This window comes from Geospiza fortis, unplaced genomic scaffold, assembly GCF_000277835.1.
Source record: "Geospiza fortis unplaced genomic scaffold, GeoFor_1.0 scaffold422, whole genome shotgun sequence".
Taxonomy (NCBI): domain Eukaryota; kingdom Metazoa; phylum Chordata; class Aves; order Passeriformes; family Thraupidae; genus Geospiza; species Geospiza fortis.
In genome coordinates this window covers 387513-393684 of record NW_005054545.1, presented here as the reverse complement: position 1 = coordinate 393684, position 6172 = coordinate 387513, and the positions used below count along the sequence as shown (strand labels likewise).

General features: G+C 54.3%; 1 long non-coding RNA gene across 1 annotated transcript in view; it reads left to right on the top strand.

The window, feature by feature from the left end:
- The first annotated feature begins 657 nt into the window (after positions 1–657).
- The window catches only part of LOC115948827, a 6169-nt gene continuing 654 nt past the window's right edge, over positions 658–6172 (top strand). The window contains exons 1-2 of the long non-coding RNA XR_004082599.1: positions 658–922; positions 6033–6167. This is a non-coding gene — a long non-coding RNA (uncharacterized LOC115948827). The remainder of the gene's footprint in view (positions 923–6032; positions 6168–6172) is intronic.

Here is a 6172-nt window from a genome sequence, read left to right as displayed (position 1 = left end):
CAGAGCCTGAGCCAAGTTTCCCACCTGGGAAATAAAACCGCAGCCAGGGCTCTGTGCTGCTCCCAGGGCTCCCACAAAACATCCCCAGCGAGCTCTGGGGGGTTCCTGCTCTCCCATCCTGCTCCAGGTTCCGTGCCAAACCTTCTGCCTGTGGGTTTTGCCCTGCCCCAGACCTTCTCTAACCCATCTGGTTCGTGCTCCCTGTTTGACTGGAGTTGATTTAGTGCAGTTAATGGAGTCACTTCTGCTCAGGGCAGCGACGATTTCACATCCTTCGGTTCCCTGCTTAATGTGCTGAGCAAATCTCTGATTCTGAAGCCCATTTTCAGCATTCCCCTGTTTTCCACGGTGCCAGGACCACGCTTGGGGCTCTCTGGGCTGGACCTGGGTTTCCCCACAGCCCTGCTCTCCTCGGGCTGTGTTTGCTCTGCTCTGAGGGAGCTCAGCTGCAGGCTGGGCTGCACTCCCTGCATCCAGCTGTGTCCCTGCCCTCCTTGGACAGGAAAGCAGCAGCTCTCAGGAAAGAGTTAATCCCAGCCAGCCTTTGGGATCCTTTGCTGGGGAGAGGGCCGATCTTTTGTTTGTTTTGAAGCTGCTGGCAGGAAAGCGGGGAGGAGAAAATTACCTAAGTGATAGCGAGGTTGCCACGAACTGTATAAAAAGTGGGAAATCAAAGCCCAGAAACTCCACCTCGCCGTCCTGAAGCACAAGCACAACCCCTGAAGAGAAACCCACCCCAGCAGCTCTGAGCGATCTCAAAGGCTTGAACTCCAACCAAGCTGCATGAGCTCAGAGCTGCTGCGGCACTGAGCAGCCCCGGGAGCTGCCCCGGAGCAGGGAAAGGCTTTGGGAACTTTGGGAATTCCCACAGCCATGGAGTGGGGGCAGCTCCTCTGCATCTTCTGCCTGCTGGAGCTGGCTGGTGAGTACTGATGTCCCCAAGCCCGGGTGGCAGCGGGGACAGGGCGTGGGGCAGCTCCTGGGAGCAGCAGCTGGGGGGAAGATGCTTCTCCAGGAGTTTGGGGTTCAGCGCCACCCCAAAACCTCAGAAAGGGACAGGATTTGTGGGGATTAAACTGCCCACAAACTCCTGGGTGACACGAGGAGTTGTCCCTGCACACAGGCAGAGTGCAGGCACAGTTCAAGCTGTCTCTCAGCCTGCTCTGGTGTAAATGAGCCACGCTTTTGTTTTGTGGTTGGAACTAAACATTTGCTGAAAATCAAATGAGTCTCCATAAATATTAAAATCTCCTATTGCAGCTCTTCAAATATTCATCATGTGAAGCGATGAATAACAGCGCCGAGATTTTTCTCTAGGTGCTACTTTTTAAAGGGTTGTGTTTTAGGGAAATATTATCATTTTTGTCCCAAACCCAACAGCCATGAGGTAATAAAAAAGGACTAAAAAAGTGAAGCAGCACTCTGTGTGTTGCCTGGTGTGCTGGGACAGGAGCCAGGAGCCTGCGGGTGTCTCCTCAAATGTGATTTTTTTCTTACTCACACGAATGGGAGCGAGGAGATCTATTGCAGGAATTCACTGGGTTTTGTTCTCCTGTTTCACAGAGCTCCTTTCATGTTCCCCTGGCTGCCCAGGTAAATTGCTCACCTGAGCCGCTGGCTGACCCTCCAGTCTGTGTTAATTTGAAAGGAATTGAAAAAAAAACCCCAATTTTATGTGAGAAAAACGACATTCAGGGCTGTGTGGCTGGGCTGAACCGAGCGAGGGTGTGAGACAAAGGTGTGAGGCAAAGCTTGAGCTTCAAACCTCCAGTTCCAAACCTTGAGTACAAAACAAAAGTGATGGAAAAGTGATAAAAAGCTCGGATTTTGGAAGGACAAAGCTCGTGGGCAGCAGGGGCTTTAAGGCTTTGTGCACAATGTGCCTGCACAGCCCCTGCCCATCACTCCTGCAGGGTATTCCTGCCTGCAAGGTGGGGGACGTTGGCTTCTCCTCGGTGTAGCTGCTGGGAAAAACCATCCCTGGGGCTCTGCTGGTTCCCCAGCCCCGTGGGGAGTCCCAGAGGATCCATCCAAGGCTCCAGTTGAGCAGCTGCCCTGGAAATCCCAGCTCTGGGTCGGGGCTGGAGCTGCTCCTGGCAGCGCTGCTGAGGGTGGGAGCAGCTCCCCGGGCTCCTCCAGCTAAAGGCACCGGTTTGGTAGGGAAAAACCCACACTGGGACAGGGGCAGGAGCCCTGCAGGTGTGGTGTGGGGTTCTGGTGTGGGGAGGATGCAGTTTGGGGTCTGGGATGCAGAGCCAGGATCCAGGGTGCAGCCTGGTCCAACCCCAGGGAGAAAATCCCCTGGGAAAGCCCAAATCGCTGGAACTGCTCCTTCTGCCTGGCTCTTTGGGGTTCCTCCCGAGTTCCTAGGAAGGGTTTGCAGCCACCCCTGCTCTGCAGAGTGGGCTGCAGTTCCCAGACCCTCCCAAGCCCCTGGGAGGATGCTGTGAGCAGCTTGTGTTGGAAAGCTGGGGATGGATAAAGCACATGGAGAGCTGTCCCGTGCTTGTCTCACAGTGAACATGGAACTGGGAGGCTGGGTTGCATTTGTACCTAATAAAAACACTTTATTCTTTCACTTAACCTTTCATCTTTCTTCTTTATATGTTTTTCATTCCTCTCTGCCAAGCTTGACTTTTAGAAAAATCTCTTTTCTTGCCATTTTCACACGTCCTTTCTTTCCTCCACTTCTTCTGCAACACTTATGAAAGTCCTGACTATCAGGAAAGGAAAAAGAGACTTTAAAGCTTCCAGCTGCTCGAGTTTAACATCCTTTAGAGGCTGCTGCTCCAGCCAGGAGAAATCCCAACCCCGGGAAGGTGCTGGGCTGCCCAAGAGGCCCCAGGCCCAAGGAGAGCCTGGGAGCAGCAGCTGGGCTGTGGTGGGGCAGCTCGGGGGCTCCCCCGGCCCCCCGGCCCCGGCCCCACACCCACATCCTGTCTGGGCCAAGGAAAAGGGGGAGGGGAGGGGATTTTATCAGATATTTCCAGAGGGAAGAGGGCTCCACCCGCTTGAATTCCTGCCACATGGCTGAAAGCTGCAAAGGCATGAGTAATGCCGGCTGGAGTGCTTGGAGGGGCTGAGGGGGGAGCCGGGGCTGGCTCTGGCCCCAGGGCTCTGCATCCCAGCCCAGAGCTCCTCTCCTGCATCCCCAGAGCTCCAGAACTCCTCTTCTGCATCCCAGCCCAGAGCTCCTCTCCTGCATCCCACAGCTCCATACCCTCCTCTCCAGCATCCCAGAGCTCCAGAGCTCCTCTCCTGCCTCCCATGGACCCTTTTCCCTCCTCTCCTGCACCCCATGGTCCCTTTACCCTCCTGTTCTTCATCCCATGGCTCCTCACCCTCCTCTGCTGGGGAACAAACTCTGTCTATTCCAATAATCTCTGTTAAAGGCAGAGCTGAGGAGCTGCCCTGGCCCAGGGCCCTGTGTGTGCCAGGTGCCCAAGGAGCCCAAGGCTTTGCCAGAGGTGAACCAGCAGATCTGAGGCAGGATCAGCTCAGGGGCTGCAGGTCCTGCCCAGAGATTCCCAGTGGGGTTCAGCTCCCTCAGTTCTGTTTGCTGTGGGTCAGGACTGGGATCCAGTGATGGAAACTTCCCTCCTCTTTCCTGAACCTTTGCCACTGCAGAGCTTTTTTTGTGGCCCTGGCTGAGTGCTCAGGGATGAGTCTTGGAGCAGGTTTAACATTTATGTTGTTGCCTTTTCTTTATTCAATCGAAGATCCTTCCTAAGCCCCATTATTAAAATATCTTTAAAAAATCATTTAATTTTTAAACCCGAGCTGGGTGAACACAATGGGTGCTGGGAAGTGCAATTTTCTTTCTCATCTCTGCATGGTTTTGCTCCTGCACGTGCTTGCATTGCCAGGTGAAGATTTCTCCCAGGTTAATAAATAGCTTGGCTTAAACTCTAAACCCTCAATCCTAACAAACTGACGAAGTTTAATAAAGCCATTAAAAATGCATGGTGCAATAAATAACCCTCTTTAGCTGAGCACCACGTGGATTATCCAGCCCACATCTGGATCATTATTTATCTCCTGAGCCCAAAGATTTCATAAAAACCCCAGATCCATGTTCTGTGGCAAAGCTCCTGCACACACTCCAAGAAAGGCAAGAAAGAGAAATCCAAAGTGACAGCTCCTCTCCCAAACTACACTGAGCAGCAGCCAGGCCTCCAGTCCAATATTCAGTGCTGAAAAGGCTTTGATGAGGAATGCCCAGGGTGCTCTGCAAACATCTGGAGGAGCTCAGAGGTGCTCGGGTGGCTCTGGCCCTCGGGGAGGTCACGGCAGGGCTGCATTGTTCTGGTGATGTAAGAGTTCCTGCTGCGCCTAACAGAGCTGTGCCTAGCAGAGCTGTGCCTAGCAGAGCTGTGCCTAACAGAGCTGTGCCCGAAGCCTGGCTCTGCCCAAAGCCCAGCTCAGCCTCTGGGCTGCTCCCTGCTCTGGGCACCAGTCCTGCCTCCTGCTTTTCATTTGCAGCAGGAAAACTCGGTGACCTCAGCATCTGGAACTGAGCTGCCTTGGAGAAGGAGGAGCTGCTCCCCCTGAGCTGAAGGCTGTGCCAGAACCCAAAGTGCAGCTCCAGACACCTGCACTGAGCCTCAGCAGGGCCCCCCGAGCAGCTGCAGCCCAGGAGGGGCAGGAGGGATGGGATGGGATGGGATTGATAGAATTGATAGGATGGATCAGCATGGGATGAATGGGATGGATGGGATGGATCAGGATTGATAGGATTGGATGGATGGATGGATGGATGGATGGATGGATGGATGGATGGATGGATGGATGGATGGATGGATGGATGGATGGAGATGGGATGGGATGGGATTGATAGAATGGATAGGATGGATCAGCATGGGATGGATAGAATGGATCAGGATAGGATGGATGGGCTGGACAGGATGGATCAGGATGGGATGGATGAGGATGGGATGGATCAGGATGGGATGGATGAGGATGGGGTGGATCAGGATGGGCAGCAGCAGTGTGGGCAGCCCCACAGGACCAGTCTGAGCCCCACATTTCCCCAGCCACCCCCAGCAGGACCAGCAGCTCTGCCCCTGCCACCCATGGCCAAAACCAACCCCAGAGCCCTCGGGCTTTGCTCTTCCCAAGCCCTCCAGGCTCTGTGGAGCTGACCCAGCCCAGAGCAGCCCCTGCCAGGCCCATGCCCAGCTCCCAGTGCTGTTCCCTGGCAGCAGATCCTGCCCAGGACCTGCCAGAGCTGCTCCATCTCTCAGGGCGCTTTGGGAGGATGAAGTAACTTTTCTTGGAGCTGGGGCTCCCCTGGGCAGAGCTACAAATGAAACAACACATTCTGTATGATTTTCTCTTCAGTGCCTGGATAAGAATCTTAAACACCAAGAGCCCTGGGGTAGAGACTGGAGCTGTTTGCTAAAGTGGGAATAGATCTTAGGGAGAGAGAAGCTGAGGAATGGGGAGAAATGCATTTTCATTGACTCACACAGCTCATTTCAGAAGGAAAAGCTGGAAGTGTCATCTCTGTAAGGCAGCAGGAAGCAATATATAAACTTTAGGTTAGAACAGCAAACCACTCAGCAAACATTCTGCTTTACCTCCAAAGATGTTTTCGCTCATGAGTCAGGGCTGATCCCAAGCCAGTGGGAATGTTTCTATTTACTTTGAGATTGTGCCTGCAACTGTAAATCCAACTTATCTATCCTGAGGCGCACCAGTGATCTCTTCCAAGGCTTGATTCTTCCCTCCCAGGATTACAAACCCAAACTGCTCTGAAATCCAGAGCTTTGTGCAGAGCTTTGTGCATCCACCAGCGAGCTGGGGCTGGGCTGGGCTGAGGGTAGAGCCTGTCCTCCTCCTCTGAGAGCCCTGGAGCCCCTCAGCGGCTGCACCAGACTCTGCTGCTGCCCCAGATGAAAAGTTTCACCCCTGACGTGCCCCAAGGTTTCCTGCCAGTTTGGGGCAAGAAGAAGTGAATTTGGGAGAGCAGCTGAACCTTTGCTGCTTTCCCCCAGGGGCTCAGCAGCCCCTGAGAGCTCCTCTCCCCCCAGGCTGTGCTGCTGGGAGCACCACGGCCACCGCCAGCCCCACAGGAGGGGCCAGCAGCAGAGGGACAGCCGGGGACAGCAGTGCCACCGCTGCCAGCACAGCCACGGGGGACACCAGCAGCACCAAGCCAAACTCTGGTAAC